Source organism: Procambarus clarkii, chromosome 22 (genome assembly GCF_040958095.1).
Source record: "Procambarus clarkii isolate CNS0578487 chromosome 22, FALCON_Pclarkii_2.0, whole genome shotgun sequence".
Classification (NCBI taxonomy): domain Eukaryota; kingdom Metazoa; phylum Arthropoda; class Malacostraca; order Decapoda; family Cambaridae; genus Procambarus; species Procambarus clarkii.
This window is the reverse complement of record NC_091171.1, coordinates 28,855,776-28,878,892: the sequence shown is the minus strand read 5'-3', so window position 1 is coordinate 28,878,892 and position 23,117 is coordinate 28,855,776. Positions and strand designations below refer to the sequence as shown.

The 23,117-nt window shown below is 39.9% G+C and overlaps 1 long non-coding RNA gene across 1 annotated transcript; it reads left to right on the top strand.

Moving 5' to 3' along the window:
* The first annotated feature begins 19,032 nt into the window (after positions 1 to 19,032).
* LOC123756514 (uncharacterized) lies at positions 19,033 to 19,633 on the top strand. Its single transcript, XR_006772651.2, has 3 exons — positions 19,033 to 19,153; positions 19,261 to 19,418; positions 19,535 to 19,633. It is a non-coding gene; the product is annotated as an uncharacterized lncRNA (long non-coding RNA).
* Positions 19,634 to 23,117: the final 3,484 nt, after the last annotated feature.

Sequence of the window (23,117 nt, the reverse complement as noted above, 5' to 3'; positions counted from 1 at the left end):
CATCAGGTACCTGTGTAAAAATGTCGTCAACATACCTGCAGTATATGGCCGGTTTCAAGTTCATGTCGACTAAGACTTTTTGCTCGATGCTTTTGCTCTATGTTTGAGCAGAATTCCGTGCTGCGTTTCACTAACGAGATGAAAAAGGATGGGAAGCTGCCCTTTCTAGATGTAACAGTCATGGAAAAGAGCGGAGGTTTCCACACTGCAGTCTACACTAAGGAAACGAACATAGGAATGTGCCTAAATGCCAACAGTGACTGCCCAGATAGGTACAAGAGGAGTGTTGTTAACGCATATGTCGACCGTGCTCTCAGCCACAGCTCAGAATGGAAGCAAGTCGACGAAGAACTCTGTAGGGTAAGGCAGGTTCTAGTCAACAACGGCTTCTCCAATGGTTTCGTCAAAAGACATCATAAGAAGGAAAGTGAAACGCCATGCAACCTCTGAAGAGACAACTAACACAACACCTATACCCCCTATTAGACTATTTTACAGGAACTTCTTTTCCACAGCTCATAAAATGGAGGAAAGGGTCCTGAAAGATATTGTTAATAGAAACGGTATCCCTACAGACAAAAATCAGAGGATACAACTGACGATTTACTATAAAACCAGAAAAACGGCCAGCCTACTCATGAGAAACTCTCCAGACACAAAGCATAACGCTTTAAAAGAGACCAACGTCGTCTATGCCTTCAAATGCCCACTTGGGGATTGTAAGCTCCAAAAAACCCAGTATATAGGCAAGACAACAACATCTCTTTCTAGGCGTTTAACGATGCATAAGCAACAGGGCTCCATTAAGGAACATATAATCTCTTCCCACAACCAAACCATCGCCAGAGAAATCCTAGTAAACAACACAGAAATCATCGATAGATACAGCGATAGCAGACGGCTTGACGTTTGCGAGGCACTACACATTAAAAAGTCAACACCGGCAATCAACAGCCAATTAATGCACAACTATATTCTACCCACCTCAAGACTCCGCTCCACTATAGAAGCATCAAGAAATATGGACCAATAGGCTTTCTACAATCACTTCTATTCAATACCCATTGTTTCGTGTTCTGTCTTGTGTTGATGAAATTAATACCTTATTAAATACCACCTCACCCCATCCACCTCACTCAAATGTAGATATAAACAAATCGGAGATGTGTAAGTTCTATTCAGTTGTGTATGTGTAACTAAAGTCTTTGAAAATGTAATAAGTTTTACGAAACGCGCTCAAGTGTCGCGTCAGACTAGAAATAAAAATGAATTTTGGAGAATTGATTTTTGAATTACCACCAACAGTGAAAAGAAATGTACGAAAGATTGAGAAAATTCGTGTTAGAATTATTAATCTTACTTTTTCGGTCATATTTAATAATATCTACAGGAAAGACTGCTACCAAAATATACTAATATATATATATATATATATATATATATATATATATATATATATATATATATATATATATTATATATATATATATATATATATATATATAACGCACTACAAGAACTCTCAATTTTCTCCGGATCTTAGTGATGTTTACATATAAATATCCACATTTACATATAAATATGATATTAAGATTGTTGAAGCATATTTTCTTGCATACCTTCGCAACACAACATCTACATGACATGTTTCAGCATAGTGATGGACCAGTATTTATCAGTGGTGGAACTGTAGTGATTATTCATAAGATTTACAATTCGTTTTTACACTATGTAATTCATTTTACATATTTTGCAAGTCTGTTGTTCAGGAACATTTAGAAACAATGACTAGAAATAGTGAAAAAGTTATACAGAAAGGGTTAATAACAAGAATGAGAACAGCAAGAAAGAGAGAGATAAGAATGAGGAAAGAAAGAATGAAGAGAGAAGACAGAAGAGAAGATAAGAATAGGAACAGACATAAAGGCAATAATGAAGATAAGAGATGGGGCAAGAGCGAAGGTATATACAAAATATAAGTTACAGGACTACAGCGAGGACAGGATGACAAAATATAGAACAAGAATGAGAACTGAAGAATAGAAGTCAAGACAGGAAACAGAGTAAAAGTAAAGACAGACAGAAGGATAGACAGGCAACAAAACTAAGAGTACAGGTGGGACAGATAAAAGATGAAACAAGAGGACAGACATGAAGGCATGACAGATAGGAGACAGGACAAGAGAACAGAAGTGAAGACAGGAGACAGAAAAAGAGTGAAAACAGGAGACGGAAAAAGAGTGAAGACAGGAGTAAGAAGGAGTGGATGAAGAATGCAGACAGCAGGAAAACATACGGAGGGGAGAGAATGAGAGCTCTGGCGAACCCCAGGACATATCTCACCGATGACGGCATGGGAGATGACTGCGGGAAGAGGGAGAGGAGAGAGAGAGAGAGAGAGAGAGAGAGAGAGAGAGAGAGAGAGAGAGAGAGAGAGAGAGAGAGAGAGAGAGAGAGAGAGAGAGAGAGAGAGAGAGAGAGAGAGAGCAGGATGAGGAATGTAGAGAGAGGAAGAACATTGAGTAACACTCAACTATTACAAGAAGGAAAAACAAAAAAATACATACACTTGACGATTCAAAATTAAATAAAATGAGCATATATTATATTTTGATTTAAGTGTATTTGTTATTGCTTTAGAAAATATAATTACTGAAAGAAAATAATATGTATAAGAATTCGATTTAAATATATATAACATTTTGGTTTTCAGAACTTCAAAACTATGCAAAAATTTAATTCTTCATAAACATAATATATATCTGAAAAAAATATAAAAAACTGTAAGTTCTGACACTAACATTTGAAAGTAATGTAATATTCTGTCAGTGACATGTCAAAGTAATCATATTCAATCACTTATACGCTAAAGGGAGAATACTTGGTCAATATGTTCCATCACTGACATGTCAATGTAATCATGTTCAATCTCTTTTATGTCAGAATAATACCAAGTTCAGTCACTAACTTCTCAAAGAAATCTCGTTCAATCACTGGTATGTCAAAGTAATATCGTCCAATCACTTATATGTCAAAGTAATCCAATGTTCTATCACTGTCATGACAAAGTAGCACTCTGCTCGATTCCGTACATGACATAGTAACACTCTGTTCTAACCCTGACATGACAAAGTAACACTCCACTCTGTCAATGATATGTCAAAGTAACGCTGTTGTATCCCTGACATGAAAAAGTAACACTGTTCTATTACTGACATGTCGAAGGAAACCCTGTTTAATTACAGACATGTCAAAGTTCCCATCTGCTTTATCCCTGACATAACAAACCAACACTCTGTTCAATCCTTGACATGACATAATAGCACTGTTCTATCTCTGACATGTCAAAATAACAATGTTCTATACCCGACATATCAAAGCAACACTGTTTTATTCCTGATATGTCAGAGTAGCACTCTGTTCTATCACTGACATGTCAAAGTAATACCACATGTTATTATGCCTCTTGGAAGTTGATTGGCAATAGTGAGCAATAAATTGTTCTCAAATATCTGTTATACTCAATAATTTCTTGTGATGGACTTAGTCCTATTAAAAGTATTAGCTTTGTCAATGTCTGTAAGAATTAGTTAGCTAAAAACCATTGAAAACTTTAAACTGGTAAAAAGCACACATTCTACAGACTTTGACAGCAGAATTAATTCATATCGCAATCGAATTAAATTCATTTATCGTTCACCTATATATACGGATTAATTTTATTACGATTTCTCAGATCTGATGCCTTAAGATACCTTAACTTTGATTTAATTACGAAATTCTAACACTGATTTTGATAGCGATTTTATTTACATAAATTTAATTACAGTTATCACAATGAAATTAATTGTTATCTTTCTTTGTGCAGTTGGGAAACCAAGACATACAAATTATATGTATGGTAATAACGAAGGAAAAGAATATGAAACTTGGAAATAATAAGAGAAGAGGAAATTTGTTGGGATATGAGTGCAGGATATGAGCTGGGATATAAGGACAGGATGAATTGGGATACGAGAACAGAAAAAAAAAAGAGTTGATATATGTGACCAAAATCAAAGAATCATGCCCAAGCACTTAAACTATCGGGGGATTCGAACACCGACCCAGGCAAGAAGCGAGAGCATGGAATTCAGAAACGGTTCGTCACCACTTTAACCATTGACGATCGAACGTCGATCGAACCATATAAGAAACGAGACATTGATCTACGTTCAATTGTCCTTTCCTAACCTTACCCAGGTCAAGTTCTCAAGTAACTTAGCAAGACGTACGGAGTAGAGAGTTTTCCTTTAAATGACTATGTTGAGTATTAACTTTGATCCTAAGTTTTTATAATCCTGTTGGTGGTTGTAGACGTGTTGATCCAGTGTACGAAGTTCTTGGTCGTGAGCTACAAGTCTATCTTGTATTTAAGAAGGGTTTTACTATGTATGAGGATACTGCAAGGTCTCGTATAATGCAACCAGTTTTACTAATATCGTTGCTTTATTTGATAATCTAATATCTAATTTTGATCTCATTGGTTGTAGGTTAATTGATGATATACGATTTGAGTAATAAATCGGTTTCAAAAGTTACTGAGCGGCTACAAAAAGTCACTTTGATATTGTGACTAATGAGCTGATTCTCCCAATAACCGTTTTGATTATGTTAATGTTGGATCAGACGTCTCACAACCCACGCTGATGCTTTCAATGCTAGGACTGACGTCCCAGCAGCCACCCTGATGGTGTCGGTGCTATAACTGACGTCCCAACACCCACCCTGATGGTGTCAGTGCTATAACGGAAGTCCCAACACCTACCCTGATGGCGTCAGTGCTATAACTGACGTCCCAACACCCACCCTAGTGGTGTCAGTGCTATAACTGACGTCCCAACACCCACCCTGATGGTGTCAGTGCTATAACTGACGTCCCAACACCCACCCTGGTGGTGTCAGTGCTATAACTGACGTCCCAACACCCACCCTGGTGGTGTCAGTGCTATAACTGACGTCCCAGCAGCCACCCTGATGGCGTCAGTGCTATAACTGACGTCCCAACACCCACCCTGATGGTGTCAGTGCTATAACTGACGTCCCAACACCCACCCTGATGGTGTCGGTGCTATAACTGACGTTCCAACACCCACCCTGATGGCGTCAGTGCTATAACTGACGTTCCAACACCCACCCTGATGGTGTCAGTGCTATAACTGACGTCCCAACACCCACCCTGATGGTGTCAGTGCTATAACTGACGTTCCAACACCCACCCTGATGGTGTCAGTGCTATAACTGACGTTCCAACACCCACCCTGATGGCGTCAGTGCTATAACTGACGTTCCAACACCCACCCTGATGGTGTCAGTGCTATAACTGACGTCCCAACACCCACCCTGATGGTGTTGGTGCTATACCTGACGTTCCCTACAGCCACCCTGTGTGTGTCAGCTGCTGAACCTGACATTCCAAGAGACCACGCTAATGTTGTCAGCACTGAACCTGACGTTTAGATAACCTACGCTAGGTAATGTTAGCGTCAAATCTGACGTTTCAACAGCCACTCTGATGCTGTCAGCATCTGCAGTCAACATCAGCACTTCCTACTTACAGCCCACCCAACAAAACAGGTCGTGACTGGTTCAAGTGGATAGCTTACTGGGGACCCATTCATTAAGTCCAGCTTGACTATTCGTTGTTTAAAAACTAAAAAACAAAACATGATATCATAACTAATATACTAAAGTGACATTAATAACTATATAACATTCAAAGTATTTATTCAGAATAACAAGTGAATTGTAATTCACATTTCCACCCTGGCGAAATTACAAGCTTAAGCTTTCCAGAACAGAAATTCTAGATTGAACAAAAGTTAAGAATAGCTTTGAATGAAATTACATCAAATAACACATAATTTAATTGTTGAACTCGTGTTATTACTGCAGGATCAGAGAACTAATATGTATTTTAGGGACAATATAAGATCCCAAGATTTCTACTCAAAACCTTCTCACACATGCCAGGAGAGACTCATTCACCCTGCCCTCAGGAGAGACTCATTCACCCTGCCCTCAGGAGAGACAATGGCATACAGTCCCTGGCCAGATACTATAGGAAAGAGGTACTGGATGAATATAAGGTCTCTCCCGTGTTGAATGTCAAACAAAAGATGGCTGATAATTGTATTTATGATAATTATGCGATTATAAAACAGAGACGACCTAAATTTTTAGATAATGAGACTAAAAATCTAGTTTTCCACTTGTAGATCCTCTTCTTTTTAATTTTCCACGTGTGGATATTCTTCAATTCTCTCTGTGTAGATCCTCGCCCATTTCGATAGTTCGATAGTGATTCCTACCTAACTGAATCTTCCCTCCGGAAATCTTCCCTCTTGGATTCATCTCTCTTAAATCATTTAGTCCTGAAAATTTACTCCTGGACCCTTCCTGGATCCTTCACTCCTTCTGTTCTGTCCCCTTTATTGCAATAACATGCATTGTAATCTCGTCTGCTTTAATTCGATTTCCATTTCTCTATATTCAGAAAATAGATATTTTTTTAATTAACACATTTAGGTACATCTGCATTTGTGCAGCTACCCTAGACTATATGAAGAGTAGAGAATGGGTCAAGAACTAGCTATGTGATGGTAAAAATCCCCCATCACACAGGATTGTTAGTCATACAGAGGCATGTGATCAATAGGCTGCACTGGCAAACTCTGGATGTATTATAATGATACTATTAAGATGACAGGAGTGAATAAGGTAGCAGTGATACTTAAAAGTTCCAATCTCGCAGGATGGTTAGTCATTCAGGGACATTTGATCAGTAGTAAAAATATCTGACTTTTGCAATAGCGTCTACGGCATGATCACGTAACATTTCACTATATTTACTTTCCTTACTTGTTATTCGGCTATTACCTCGAATTTATAAATAATTGAAATAATCTTGTATGATCATATTTATCTTCTTTGTTCTTCTCCGTACTTTTATACCTTTTCGAGGAAATAGGAATACGTCTCATGTTAATTTCTGCAAAGCATATTCTGATTATTTCTGAGGAAAACTAAATAAATGTTTTAAATTCAATAATCTTATTCCTTGTAATATTATTCCCCCATCATCTGAATTATCGCCATCAGTGATTTCAATAAATATAATAACTTTTTTCGTCTCATTATAAATCTCGTAAAGATATTGACAGTTGTTTACTCTTCACTGAAGTCTTCATGGATTAATTATGTACCATGAAATCTGACAACGTTCCGCAAGGTATTTTAGGTTGACGTTCATTCGTAATATTACCTGTACGGTTTTAACGTCAGCTTTCAGCAAAAGCTTGAACTTCTTAGGATTAAGTTTCCCCGGGTGATTGGTGATTCTGAAATGGTTTGAGGCTTCAGAGTCCACAAGAAGATCGTTAGAATATATAACAAACAAGTAATACTCTGTGTTAACCTCGTTTCCTTAGTGTTGAATGGTCAGATTTATTATCTGCAATATAACGTGAGTCGCCTCACTTTACTATAAATCATAATATTAATTGTATTTTATTTAGTTTTGTAGTTGTTATTTAAAATTGTTTTCACTTGAAGCTAGATTTTATCTAGACATTTTTTAAACCCTACTTTTTGCCAAATGCTCTTAAGATGGATTTTGCCATCACTTTTAAGCAATTTTTTCCATAATTTTTAAGCTAGATTTGCCACACCCCAATAAAACTAATACTAGATATGAAATTAACACACCCAGTCATTCATTTGTCTTTAAAGTATTTTTTGTACAAACTAAAGTTTGGCTTGCCTGGCATCAATAACTATTTTGCATGCTGTGATTTGAAAAAAAAAACTGTAATAACAACGTTATGATATATAAATGTTCTATAGGGTCATTCAGATATATAGCATCAATCCTATAACACCAGGTGTGAGGGCAAAACACGTGACGCAATTTAAAACGTGTGTTTTGAAGCCAGTCCGATATATAAAAATCATGTAATATGAGTTTTATAAAATGTCATATATATAACACCGTTCAAATATGTTCTAGATTCGGGGTAGATATGTGGCAATCTTCTATCAAAGGTTTTAAAGCTAGTCAAAACTGTATTAATTTTATTTTTATTATTTTTGAGAGTCACCATCCTTGTAACGTGTGTAATGAAGATAATAATTCAAGCCAGTTGCATAATTTTCCGAGTAAATCTTTTTAATTTTGTAAAGTCACTTGTGTGTTAATAGGTCCAGTGTGGCACGTGAGGTGATGAAAACCTCTATTTTGTAAGATCAACTTGCGTGTCTGCTTGTTGATAGATTATTGCTTGCATTTTTTCCTTGTCACTAGTTCTTTGTTAGTTCTCAGAATGCTTAACATTCTGTCTTCAAATGGCCTACACATACTCTCAATGGGGATATGCTCCTTGGCTTCATTCAGTTCTTACCCCTACACGGTTTCTTTCAGGTATATTACTCCTAGTTTTAAATGAATCTTTACCCTTTATTCGGCCCTCATACCCGTTCTTTGTTCTCTCATTATCTCTCGTAAGTATCTTCCCCTCCTCTCTCTTCCCATGGATTGAGAACACAGTTATATTATTGTTTCTTTCTGGAGCCGTTTGAATTCAGAATGACTATTACATCGGTCTTATGTGATGAGAAGTTCTATAAATTTGTTGATCCTATTCTATGTGCATTATTGCACTAACATTCGTTTTAACTGTGTGTGTGTGTGTGTGTGTGTGTGTGTGTGTGTGTGTGTGTGTGTGTGTGTGTGTGTGTGTGTGTGTGTGTGTGTGTGTGTGTACTCACCTATTTGTGCTTGAGGGGGTTGAGCTTTGACTCTTTGATCCCGCCTCTCAACTGTCCTGAGCCTACTGGGCTCTATCATATCTACATTTAAAACTGTGTATGCAGTCAGCCTCCACCACATCACTGCCTAATGCATACCACCTGTTAACAACTCTGACACTGAAAAAATTCTTTCTAACGTCCCTGTGGCTCATTTGGGTACTCAGTTTCCACCTGTGTCCCCTTGTTTGCGTACCACCAGTTTTTAATAGTTTATCCTTGTCTACCCGGTCAATTCCCCTCAGGATTTTGTAGGTAGTGATCATATCTCCCCTTGGACGTTGAAGCAATCTAAGATGTACTGTAACCACAGCACAGCAGTTGTACATCATGATCAGCGGGTTCGTACAAGAATTCAACCAACTACGAACAACTTAGCTTCATGAAAGGGAGCAGTAGAACAACAGAAGTACACTTACATCGCATCTGGCTTGGATACCCATGTGCATGGGAAATAGGCTTACAGGTTCCGGAAAATGAGAGGAAATGTTAGCACTGTGGAGAAATGCCCGACAGACCACTGGAACATTATCTAACACAGTGCAGAGTTACAAACCCATTAAGATTTCAACTTTGATTCAACAGAGCAGAATAAGTTGTTAAACGTATATGGAAAAATCTTACTGAAGCGACCATACGAGTCATAAATACTCATACTCCGCCCAAGTAAAACTGAAACAAGCAACACTTAGTGGGCCAGCCAGAGGCTTACGGCCCATGCAGGAATATCCCTGAAAAAATCTCCCCTTACTGTCTTCCAGTGTCGTAAGGTGCATTTCCCGCAGCCTTTCCTCGTAACTCATGCCTCTTAGTTCTAGGACTAGTCTAGTTGCATACCTCTGAACTGTTTTCAGCTTCGTCTTGTGCTTGACAAGGTACGGGCTCCATGCTGGGGCCGCATACTCCAGGATTGGTCTTACATATGTGGTGTACAAGATTCTGAATGATTCCTTACACAGGTTCCTGAACGCTGTTCTGATGTTAGCCAGCCTCGCGTATGCCGCAGACGTAATTCTTTTTATAAGCGCTTCAGGAGACAGGTTTGGTGTGATATCAACTCCTAGATCTTTCTCTCTGTCCGTTTTATGAAGGACTTCATCTCGTATTCTATATCCTGTGTCTGGCCTCCTGTTCCCACTGCCTAGTTTCATTACCTTGCATTTACTCGGGCTGAACTTTAGCAGCAATTTGTTGGACCATTCATTCAGTCTGTTTAGGTCATGTTCATGTGTGTGTGTGTGTGTGTGTGTGTGTGTGTGTGTGTGTGTGTGTGTGTGTGTGTGTGTGTGTGTGTGTGTGTGTGTGTGTGTGAGCCCTTGTAGGTGTGTTTTCGCGACGGAAGATCAAGTTCTTCAGTCAAGACTAAGCTCTCATGCCGGGTACATTTTTACATCCTGACTCTCGAGTAGGTAATTATGGAAAACTCGCCAAGTCTGAAGGAGTATGTAACACAGTATATGTCACAAAACAGTCACAGCGTCTTATATATCATGCAGGGTACCAAAGCGACTTTCCAGGTGGCCGTGACACTTGATCCTGAAGTTGTAAATGTTGCTTGTATCCACCTTCAATCTTTTCTAGTTCATGCTTTTCCCCAAATTATAACTGCATATTAATATATTTCTCAAGCTCGCTGGTGCTTCCGGCTTCCATTATTATCTCTCTTTCATTCAGTATTTTGTTTTTTTATCATTATATCGCCTATTTTATACCCTTTTTCCAGTGTCGTTTGTAGCATATCCCCCTGTCACAACAGCTAATTTCTCTTAGCTCTAGCATGCTTTGTAAGGAATATTAATTGTAATTAAGCAGTTTAAGTGATACCAGTTCTGCATACTAGTATGATCTGTGTGACCTTTCGGCTAGTTGCCACCAATTACTGCTGTGTCCAGTGGTGCACTGGAGATAACTTAAAGTGGTTTTGATAGGATTTTACACATTTATTTTTGGGTCCATGGTGAGATCTTGCCAAGTTTTGGCTTTGAATTCTACTATGCTTCTAAAATGTTTCACCAAAATTTTACTTTCTGTCCCCTACCAATATGCTGATTCATGAAACTTTGTCTCCTAGGGAAATTTATAATTTCCCACTGAATTTATAATGTTTGAAATCACAATGACTAAGATCATTGCCCCTTAACTGCTACACCTATCATGCTTTGGATTACAAATGTATTTACCGAGTTGTCCTTGTATAATTGTCTTGGTATGCTATAATTTAGGAGAAAGGGGTGATATACGAATGTCACCACAATTGAACAGTTGAACAGTCAATTGACTGTTCAACAATTCAACACCACGATTGAACAGGCAAAAGAGCCTGGATCTTAGTCAAGATGCTGAAATGAGAAATGAAGGACATAAGACGAATTATGTCTCAGGGTAACTAATTCACCAAGGATTTTATCGACGAAAATCTTCATGTTTGACTCCAAAAATTCCCCAAAGTTTCATGCCTTTTATGATAGAGTCACTCAACCTGCACACTTTCTGCATCTTTCATTCCTGGTAATACATTACCGTTAGGGAAAGACTGTATCAGTTGTGCCTTTAGGAATTTTTCTCTCCAGCAAAACAAGAACCACTAGGGCGTTTTCGGCCTGCTAAAGACTTCCAAATGAACGCCATCCTCTCCTGAAGGCTGGATGGAAGAGGGGGTTGGAGATGGGTACACCAGGTAAGATGTGTAAAAACAGAGTGCAAGCATAGCGTTCAACAGGTAGTTTTAAGGGGATCTAAACATTGTGATGCCGGAGTTGGCAGCTGGGGAATGAGTGATTTGGAGTCGAAGTATTGTTGCTGGGACTGGCAGAAGAGTTCGTGATATGTATAGGAGGTGCAAGAAGAACTGTTAGTGAAAAGTACTTATTTGGACTTGAGTCTGTGATTAAAAGTGACACTGGTTACACAGGCCAATAGGTTGAGAGAAGATGGAGGCAAAGAATGGAAGGGGTAAGAGGGAGGGGAAAGGAATGGGAACAAAGGGGAGAAGAATTGTGGTTGGGGGAAGCACAGGAAGAGGGGAGTTAAATAGTGGAGATGGGATGAGAATTTGCAAAGCACGAAAGGTGTTAGTTAAGGGTAAGGAGCCAAGGTATTGGGATCTTGAAATAACAGCAATGAATGATGGAAGATGGACGAGAAGGATGGTGGAGAGATGAGGGTTGACTGTGGTGATGGTTACCAGCTATAGCGAAGATGAGGAAAAGCAAGTTGTAGAAGCCGTATATGTTGGAATAGACGGAGCGGGAGGGTGGAAATTTGAGTGGCTCTTTTTTTTTAAATCATTGTAGACATAATACCAGATACACAGTATTCAAGATCACCGTGAATTTAACATGACTCACCGTTATCAACGTTATTTCATGGTTGAATCAACGTGAATGACGTTTCTTCAGTGTTGAATTGCGTTGCTCCTTGGACACTGTGCCCACTGTTGGTGTGGCCAGGAAGGTGGTGATGAGAGGGACGCGCGATGCAACGCCTGAGTGAGAGTGGCGCAACAAAGGAGAGTTAAGAGAGGAGCTGGAACTGGAAATAACGGGAGAGAGGGAGAGGAGAGAGAGAGAGAGAGAGAGAGAGAGAGAGAGAGAGAGAGAGAGAGAGAGAGAGAGAGAGAGAGAGAGAGAGAGAGAGAGAGAGAGAGAGAGAGAGAAGAGAGAGAGAGAGAGAGAGACGGGGGAGCCATTATTGACAATGCACTTGCAATAGTGCTAGTTCTAACATATCTAATGCACATCAAATACCTTACCAAAAATAGGAAATTATTCTTGTCCCTGTTCGTTGCAAATCCACCAATTCCTTTAAAGAACCGAGGATGCCATTCAGGTTTTGGATTCAAATTCTCTTCATGGCCTGTAACCCAATACATATGGCCTGTAACCTCATACATATGGCCTGTAACCCCATACATATGGCCTATAACCCCGTACATATGGCCTGTATTCCCATACATATGACTGGTAACCTCATACACATGCCCTGTAACCTCATATATATTGCCTGTTACCCCATACATATGACTGGTAACCTCATACACATGGCCTATTACCTCATATATATGGCCTGTAACCCCCGTACATATTGCCAATAATCCCATACATATGACCTTTAACCCCATACATATGGCCTGTAACCCCATACATATGGCCTGTAACCCCATACATATGACCTTTAACCCCATACATATGGCCTGTAACCCCATAGATATGGCCTGTAACCTCATACATATGGCCTGCATTCCCATACATATGACCTTTAACCCCATACATATGGCCAGTAACCCCGTACATATTGCCTGTAACCCCATACATATGGCCTGTAACCCCATACATTAACATGACAAAGAGGTGGGACATTATATCAGTTTTTTAAGTTTATTATCAGAGCAAGCGTCAAGCTATATAGGACTGTTTAACACTTTGAAGGGATATGAGAACAAGGCTCCGGAATAGGAGAGAGAGTGAGAGACATTCCGTCTCTCTCTCAACTCTCAAGTAGTGGTCAACCACTTGGAACATCGGATATTGAGCGCCGACCCGCAAGAAGCGAGGACGTTGTTATACCGACCAGTTCCAGCGGTTGGTTGGATAATGTAATTAAATCCCCATTTAGAAACAATATGACTTTTTGGGAAATGATAGAGGAGAATAATCAGTAACGGCTTGATCTTAGACCATGTTAATCCAACCCGTCCTCATAATAGAACGTCGCATTTTGACGTATGGTCTACCTAAGGTTAAAAATTGTCGTACTAGAAAATGGTAGCGTCTCGGGAAATTGACGTACTGTCCCGTTTTCTGTTTTGGGTCCTCTGGCAGGTTAGGAGAAGGGCCTTTTAGTATGATCATTTGTTGGCATTTGGAAACCTTAGGAGGCTGGGCTAGAACAATAGTTCAGTAAGCCACAGCCTCTACCGTGAGTACTTCTAGATCAATGGGAAGGGAGAGGGAGGGGGGGGTGAGAGGTAGCGGGATGAACATATTGGCCTATGAACAGTTTCGTTTGATATTGGGCTTAAGTTTTATGAACCTCTTTAGGATAACTAAGGCAACCATAATATCTTGCTGACCAACCAGTAGGTGTTTTTAATTTAAAATATAGTTTAAGACTAAAGTAAACTCTCATAAAGTAAACTATAAAATGCATGTACTTTAGGCTTGTATCGAGGCTCTAACATGGTCATACTAATGACCCTCTCCAGGATGCAACTACACAACAGTTTCAAACTATAGGATACCTATGCGATTATGTGAACTGAGGTATTAGGGGAAAGGAAACTTGCCCAACCCATTCTTGTCCCACCCGAGATATAAACCCGGAAGGGTTTACATTCAAAGACAGGATTTGTCCGAGTCTTCACTTAGTCTAAAAGCAGCTTCACAGGCTGGTCAAGTGCCTTGTGGATCGTAGAGCTCCTCGAGCCTCTACGTCACGTTCAGGCACCACCAATGAGGAGGGATAAATGTCTTAAAAGAAATATAAATTGTGTATGTACTCCCTAATAATATAATGTTCATTCCTTAATCGGCGACTCTGTTACTTAATTTTTGAATATTGTAAAAAATGTTTGACTATTATACATTATTATATATTATTTTTGTGTTAGTAAGTGGAGGTTAAGTCAGCCGAGGCTGGCCAAAGGCTAGCTATTATTCATCCGCTCAGCCAAGTAGTACCTCTATATATTTAGCGATTATTTATATCGTGTAGCATATGTAAAGACACCCTTATTGAAAAATGGACACCTTTTAGTTTTTTCTACTTAAAGAATATAATTACGGTAAATATTTAGGATGTTTTCACTGTTTGTGAAATATCTGATATTCTGGGGCGAGTGTCCTGCACTTGACGTCGACGTCAAACTAGACAAAACATGGGGGACGCAGGAGGAACATACGGAAATTATTCACAATTTCTCAGAGTGGTTTACTCAGCCAGATATTTCAGCTACTCCACATTTTGTATACATCTTAAATGCAAAATAATGTATAGTCGTTTTGAGTGATACGGAGTACTAAATATAGTGTCTGGGTCAGGATTCAACAACCATATACATCTACTTACAAACCAAAACATATTTTCTCAATCATTCGTTTACATTCATTGAAAAGTTTACAAGCATTGAACCTTCCTGGTCAAGTGATACTGCTATGAACAGCCCCTTGGTGCTTCAGCGCTAATAAACTAGTTTAATAAATGTAAACAAAGCCGCGAAAGATTATAAAAAGCTGAACAGGTTCATAAGTAGATGCGCAATGTTCTCAATATTTAATATTATTTAATTATATAAATATTAGTGTCCATACGCTCACCATGTCGTATCCTTGCACATTAACGAAAGTCACAGGAAGTAATGTGTGAGTCTACTGATATAACTTTATGCATGTTACCATTATTTACCTTTAAATTAATTTTTAATATTGTTCACAATCTGTGTCTCTCTGTACTCCTTTGGGTATTTTCCCTCAACATTTATAATCAGGCTTACAACATAAATCCCAGGAGTACGACCAATGGAAGCCACCAATAGAGCAAAAGTTCTAGCAAACAGAGTCTAGGAGAGAGCAGTAACAACTATCACTAAATCTTTCCACAATGCAACCTTCCGTGTTCTTTATTTGCAAATATTTAAGGTATACCTTGAGTTTCGGTCAATAGTCAAATGCAGTGTTACGAACTTTATTTCCTGTAAATAATTTACATTGACAACCTTTCATGCGAGAGATGAATGATTTCTCCTTCAAATAAGAGGGGATAAGCAAACTATTTCGCTAAAACATATTTTTTGGGTTTTTAAGGCCAATTTGTGAGCTAGTGTCGCACACGTTTAGTCCTACAAAGCATACAACGCTAACAAATATTACACTTATTTCCATCATTAGTCGTTAGGCACTAGTCGTTCCCTTTGTCCAATCCCGGATCCATCCACGAGCATCAGTCCTCTCGATCCCGGATCCATCCATGTCCTCATATGCTTTCTCTTTTTTTTTTTAAGTCATTGTGGCTCAGCTCGTTTTCCTCACAACTGCCTTCCACATACCGAGTGTAAAGGTCATAGTCTCCAAACACTGTGCGTTATCACAAATGGAAACGTTATCACTATCTTACGTTTTCAACGCGTCATATATAAGCAAGCCAAACCCACAAACAAACACTCTTAACCAAGTCTCTTTTTACATGAGAATAAATTTGAAAATTTACGCAAATACGATCTTTCTGCATCATCTAAATTTCGTTGCTTTAAGTGCGACAATGGTTAAGCAATAGTCAAGTCTGAGGTTGAGATATAAAACAAAGAAAACAGGAAAAATCGGTTGTTTATGTAGTGATGAAATCCTTGTTTTGCATGTACGTTTCTTATGTGCATTACAAGCAGAAATAATTTTATCTAAACGTAGGAACTAACAACCTTATAACTTAGTTTTATAAGATATCTGAACGTTTCCAGACTAATCAATTCATAGAAAACTGCAAGGCTATCATTAACGTTTTCTCTATAACACCACGTTATTCTATCCACGATAGTTTCCAAAGTTTTTGTAGAGAAGGCCAAGATGAGTGTTCAAAATCTAAAGGTTATTCTCTATATTGCATACCATCTATATCTATGAATTAGAAGGATTGTACGAAATTAAGGTCAGACCATTGGGGCTAGCCTCACCAAATTTTTAACAGTAATTGCTGTTGGGTACAAGCCCAGCATAGTCAAGTCGGGGTTGGCAAAAAACAAAGAGAGTGCAACATTACACTGTTACAAAGCTACCTCGAAGGCAAATATTTAAATACCATTAAACAAAAAATTGAATTTTTAGCGATATACTTATATTAACGTACCAATTACCATAACTTCCACCATAATTGTATCCCTGTTCGTATCCATATCCATAACCACGGCCATAGTTGTGCTTGGGTCTACGGTGGTAACGGTGACCGTAGTCGTGGTGCCGTGGGGAGGCCACAGCCAGCACAACTACCAACACTAATACCATAACTACCTGATCGGGAGAAGTAGAAAAAATGTGAAAAACATCTCTACTCACATGTTTCCAAGATCCTAAGAAGCGATATTCTTAATATCATTTCGCAATCATTTCATCAAGCATGTTCAACACAGTAATATGGACACTAACGTTGAAGCATTACGTTATGTCATGGCATTAGCCATGACATAACGAGCACAGATATAGCAATATATCGCCACTTCCCTACCCCGAGTAGTGCGTATGAGGGTCCAACGCCGAGTCTGCGTGACCTTAGTCGCTCTCGAGTCCCGAAGTGAGTACGTGAAGAATACAGGAGCGAGACGGGCACGATTCTCGATTAGTGCTTCGCTCACATCCTTGGTTTGTTGATAGCCTTAAGCTCTATCTCACACGGGAGGGTTATTAAGACCACAACCATATAGCTTGCTGACAAGCAAGCAACCGTACTTTTGTCCAGTACATAGTTCAGGCACTATAGAAAACTCACCATGAATATGTACCAGGTAAGGTATATATATATTTTTATATATCAATGGGTTACATCGCTCGGCTTTGACATCCCTTGCTCACCTATGTTCAAATCACGTTTCTCTAAATGCTTCAACTATGTGTTGTAAATACACGTTAGTACTCATAAAGAGCCCGTCGTAATAAATAATGACCTAATTCCTCATTAATCCAGCCGCCAAACCAGGTTTATAAATGAAAAACGCTTCACACGTAACTCAAAACTAATTACGCTCGAACTTTTCTTGAATATTGTATCGCTCATTTCCGTGTTCGAATCCGGCATCTTTAAAATATTTTATCCATGTAAAAATAATGTAAATTACTGTCAACTAGTCATTTCACCGTCGCCCACCTTAGGCCTAACAGTTCAGAAAACTAAAACATATAATACAAAAATAATGCTTGATAACACCCCGTTTTCTTATCAGGCATTATGGACAAATTTAAGACTACCCCATTAGGGACATCCTGCAATTGGATGAATATAATCAAAATATGGAGGAACTGGTGTTGGGATTAAGGTCTATCAACTTTTTCATTTGTTATTAAAGGCCTTTACGCGAGTTTACTTGACCACCCAACTCCTATACTTTAGTAATGATGACCAAACCACAAACTAGTCATCGTCTCCTCATTTTCTAGGTGTGTGGCTTGGTCATTAATTCTTAGCCACGTTATTGTGCCCCATCCTCTTCATATACTTTAATAATGAACCTATCCCAGGGTAAAAGTATGTTCTCAGTGTATACAGACAAGGAGCGAAATACATCTTTTCTTTACTTAGGATAGATGCGGTTAAGGCCTCAAATGCAATGTAGTGTCGAGAGGCCAGCTAATTAAACATACACCTTCAGATCAATTGGACAATTGAGATCTTTTTATGTACTTAAATATTTATGCAATATACATCCATTATCGTAAATTGGAATGACATCGTCCCGGAGGAAAAAAGCTATGTGAAAAAAAGTAAAAAGCTATAAAAAAGCTATTATCCACTTGCCATTTAATGTTAAATAACAAAAGCTCATGCATTTAAGATATTTCCCATCAGCACAGGAAATTGAAAATACGTCCTGTATCAGTGAGACCTGGAGCATCACCACAAAAAACAGTAACCAACAGCAAAAACAAGGAATCGGAAGGTGTTAACTACCCTATTTTTTGGGGGTTGGCCAACAATAGTCACCAGTCCTCGACTCAAGTCCATTACATCCAGCGGTCGACCCCACAGACGCATTCATAAATTTGTACATGCTGTATATTCCAAGCGGGAATTTTCTCATATATAAATTAATAGTATAATATATTACTATATTCTGCATATATGGGCATAGGTTAGGTTAGGTGTTTACTTTCTGTTGGCTATTATTTGTATTTATAGTACGTGGAGTGAAGCATTTACAGCATTGCGGTTCGAACAAAATTCGTCAGTGAAGCACTTGTTCCGGAAGTGATCGGACGAAATCAGTTGTGAGTCGTGTGTAAACTGTTTTTCATTTATAATCAGGGGGGTTGGTGGGTGCATGGAATCACTTTTTTGCCTTTGTTTGGAGGACGGGCTGTAGGGGTCTCGACAGCGCGCACCCACATGACAGGTCGAGCGTCTTCCATGGTTCTTCGTTCGAGGCTTTGACCCCTCGCTCAATGGGGAAGGTTCGAGATAACGTTCGTCTCGCTCATTCTGGGCTGAGGTGGGGGGGGGGGGGGGGATGGTGAAACCTATATAACCACGCTGCTGGCTCTCTGTCGTCAGTGTCAACTGGTTGCAGAGATCAGCTGTCTTGTGTTTAATCATGTATACTTTACAGTTCGTTGTAAGTGTTGGTTTAATTCTTTCTTGTGTCTAAGAGTTTAAGGATTGGCAAACTTTGTTTAGATGTGTAACTTGTTTGTTTATTTTTTTTTTTATCTCCGCCAACAGTTATTAATGCTGGTGGTGGTTGCAGTTGTGGCCCAACGGTACTACGATAATGGTTATAATTACTACCAGGGGTATGATCAAAACTACGCACCAAACTATGGCTACGAAAGTTACCGTCACGGGCATGGACATCGCTTTTATCCTGGATTTAGTCAATGGTGAGATTTCAATTTTTGAACAAGAATCTCGTAATATTAAATTTCTAGTATTAGAGATTACTAAGGACGTTAAACTATAATCTTTAAGTATTTAATTTACCCTTTTTTCTTTTCAGGCCATTCTACAACAGATATTGATGCGAGGCAACTTACTAGTTTACGTAAAGATGCTCTACAAACGCCTTAATATGAAATAAACTATTTTATTGGGTAAACTTATTTTTTTCTTGGCCCGGTATTGTCTTATCACTAAAATAACCTGGTTAATATTTTTACATACTACTGAATGACAATCTTGACATTGTATACCAATATATAGTGTGGTATTAAGGAAATTTTTTTTAATTATCTTAGGTTAATCCAGAGTACACAAAATCACAAACTAGTTACATGCCAGAGTTCTTAACTTCCATATATTTTAACTAGCCATGAGCCGCACTTTCATACTTGTTTAGTTGCATCTTGAACAAGGTTTAAACCAGTAAAGACACTAATTTAAAATCTGAAACCTTTGGAATGTGAGGGGAAAGGACTTAATACAAATAATCGTCTTTTCTTGTGGAAAGTTTCCTAAAAAAAAATTACAGGAACTAGTAACCATTTTACTATTTGCCTTTTATACTTTGATACTAAAAATTGCAATTCAATTTGCAACAAATAAGTTAATTTGACTTAAATTTTTTTTTATTTTTTTTTTTTTTTGGGGGGGGGGGGGGGTGAAAGAACAAAGGTACTAATTGTTGCCTCTTCGACCAATATAACTTAAACTGGCCATGCGCACTAATTAAATCGGTAAATGGTGCAATTGCTCTCAAACCCCTGTCACAGAACGAATCAAATTAAAATGTTACTTCTGCTACCGGAGTTGTAGAATGAATGAAACCTAAATATACAAAAATCGGACACTCCAAACGTGCCTACAAGACGCAAAATAAGTTTTCAAAAATGTTTGTAAACTTTAAATCGGTCAAAACAGTCCAGAAATTAACTTCATAAATTTAATTACTCTGGCCACTTTGCCAGTAATTCAAATAACTTCAGAAGTACTAAACTTTGACTAGATTTACGTACTTCATAAAATTAAATGTATATTAACATTTTCGACATTACGGTAAAAAATAGGAGTAGATTTAAAAGGCTGTCTCCATATTCCGACTTTTACCCGGTTATCCATTCCTCCATCCTTACCCGTTAGCAGGCTTCTTGGTCGTCTGTTACTGGTAACAAACTACGTACTCCAAAGTTTTCCTCGTGGCCGTCCTCCTACCACCGTAACCGGCGTTGGGAAACGGCTCTGGCGAGGTTGCGTATTGGCCATACTCGCTTAACCCATGGTCACTTGGAGCGCCGCCCTGCTCCTTATTGTCCTAGTTGCATTGTTCCTCTTACGGTCGTGCATGTCCTTCTTGAATGTCCTGACTTCCAGGACGAGTGTGTCTTGCTTTCCGACCGCCCCTCGCGGTCGCCTGTCCCTCAATAAAATTCTTGGCGACTCGGATAGTTTTGATATCGTTCGCCTTGGGCATTTTTGTTCTCGTGTTGGCATCCTTGGTGATATTTAGCGCCCTCTGATTATTCCGCACATTTGATGGTGCTACATAGCCTTCCCGGTTTGGTGCCTTCTTTTGATACTTACTTGCGCAATCCTTTTTTTTTTTTTTTTTTTTATACTAGTACTTTAATTTCGTTTTGTATCTTTATTGAATGAAGTGGCTGTTATAAATTTTAACTAGATTCATGAAGTTTGATTTGCAAACTTTAATTTATAATCTTCGTCTAGATATAATGAATGAAAAAAAGCTTTGTTCCCATTCCGTACTCGGCAATTAATGTAATTGGAAAATTTCTTCTGCTTTCATGTCGACCCATCCTCGGGCTATGCACATAAAGCAACGGCTAACGCACTGCTCAAAATCTATTTTCTACTGTTAAAATTTGATGATACCCATCATCTTAAGCTTTTAAAGACTGCTACCAATTTTCTTGATCATAACCCGCACGTATGCTTGATTCTTCTAGCTAATACAGTAACAACGTTTGCTAAATGTACGTTGATGGTATATGCTATTCATGCCGGTCTTCTAATCTTGAGGTAGGACTTCTGAACAGCTTTACGCCTTTGCCAAAGGGGGAAAAAAAATTGTTTACCTTCACCCTGAGCAGACTTACACCAGAACTGAACCAAAGTGTTTAATGTCTATTTTGTGACTCCTCGTCGGGCTGTCGGTGGTGACAGAGTTGTTGTTGTTGTTGTATGCTCCAGTGTTTGTCAGGCCTAGTTGGGTACAGTGGTTGGTGAGTGCTGTTGCGGGGCCCTATTGACCTGTGATATGGGAGTACCGTTGCCTCCTGTCCTGTGGAAGGATACAATTGGCCTGGAATTCACCGAACAGGATTCTTACCGCTGCTGATACCTTTTGTAGGTGAATGTAGCAGAGGTGTATGGCGTACAGGATGTCTCCCTTCTCTGGGCTGTGGTGAAGTTCGGCTCCACGGCTGTCTACCAGGAATTCGTGAATCATGATAGGGGGATCCTTTCTGCTTTGGCGGTTCTATGATGGTGTCGGATCGATGCGGCGAGACCACGTAAGTTACCGTGCATGTGGGCCCCGTTTGAGTTCCCTGAGGGTCTTCTGCAGAATTACTGTGCTCAGTTTGGGCGGGTGCTCAGTGTGTGGATAAACAGTCTTCTCTGGGAGGTGGAAGGGTGACCCGAGTAGGACCCCGCACGTTGGTGATGCGCCTTAAGTCCCCCATACTGTTGTCGGTCCTGCATATAGGGTTTTAGGCCCAGGTGTTCTATGCTGGCCGTCCCCGGAATTACTTCCGGTGCGGCTTGTCGGGGCACGAAGCTGCGGGTTGTGGTGCAGGCAGTGTCCACCCTGTGAACCTCTTTCGGGAGGAAGACTTTCCCCTGCTAGAGGTCCTGGAGAACTGTGTGAGATGCCGATGTGTATGCAGTCTCCGACCCGTCAGGTGACTTGGTGGTGTCGCCAGTCTCTGCGAACTGCCCGGTTGGCGGTGTGGGTGTCGCGGCCGTGGAGTGTGTGGTTCCGACCCCGCCGCCCGCTTCCCTGCCTCCTCCCTCGTTGCCCGCTTCCTGCCTGACCCATCTCCAGCTACTGTGTCTTCGATGGATTGTGGCGGTGCGTTGCCAGGAGCTGTGCGTGTCCCTGTGATGTTCCTGCTGTGGTGTGTGGTATGGTGCCTCCGATGGTTGACGGGGCTGTGGTGCTACGTGACTGTCTGATGCGTGACCATGTGCAGTCTCAAGGTGTTCCTGCTGCGGCGCCCCTGGTGGGGATCCCGTCGGGATCCCTTTTTGTCTTCCCTGCGGGGTGTCGCCTGGGCGGTTGTGGTGGACGCAGAGGAAACGTGTGCTGCCGAGGATGCCTTGGTCCTCACTCGGGTGCCCGCCCGTGTGTGAGCGTTCCCCATGGGGAAGGGGGGGGGGTGGTTCCCATGCTGGGGGTGTTTGGATTTGCTTTTGATTTTGAAGACATGTTACGGCCCCCATGTTGCGGCCCTCTGTGGTTCCGACGACAGAGGCCTCGGCCTATTTTGCAGACACCTTCCGTGCTGCACCCACCTGTGCAGTCTTCTATGCCTCAATCGTTTTACTAGTATTGAAATGCCTCCGGTGCCACCTTGTGCAATTGGGCAGTGGTAACCTTGATACGCTGGGATATTAATACTTCT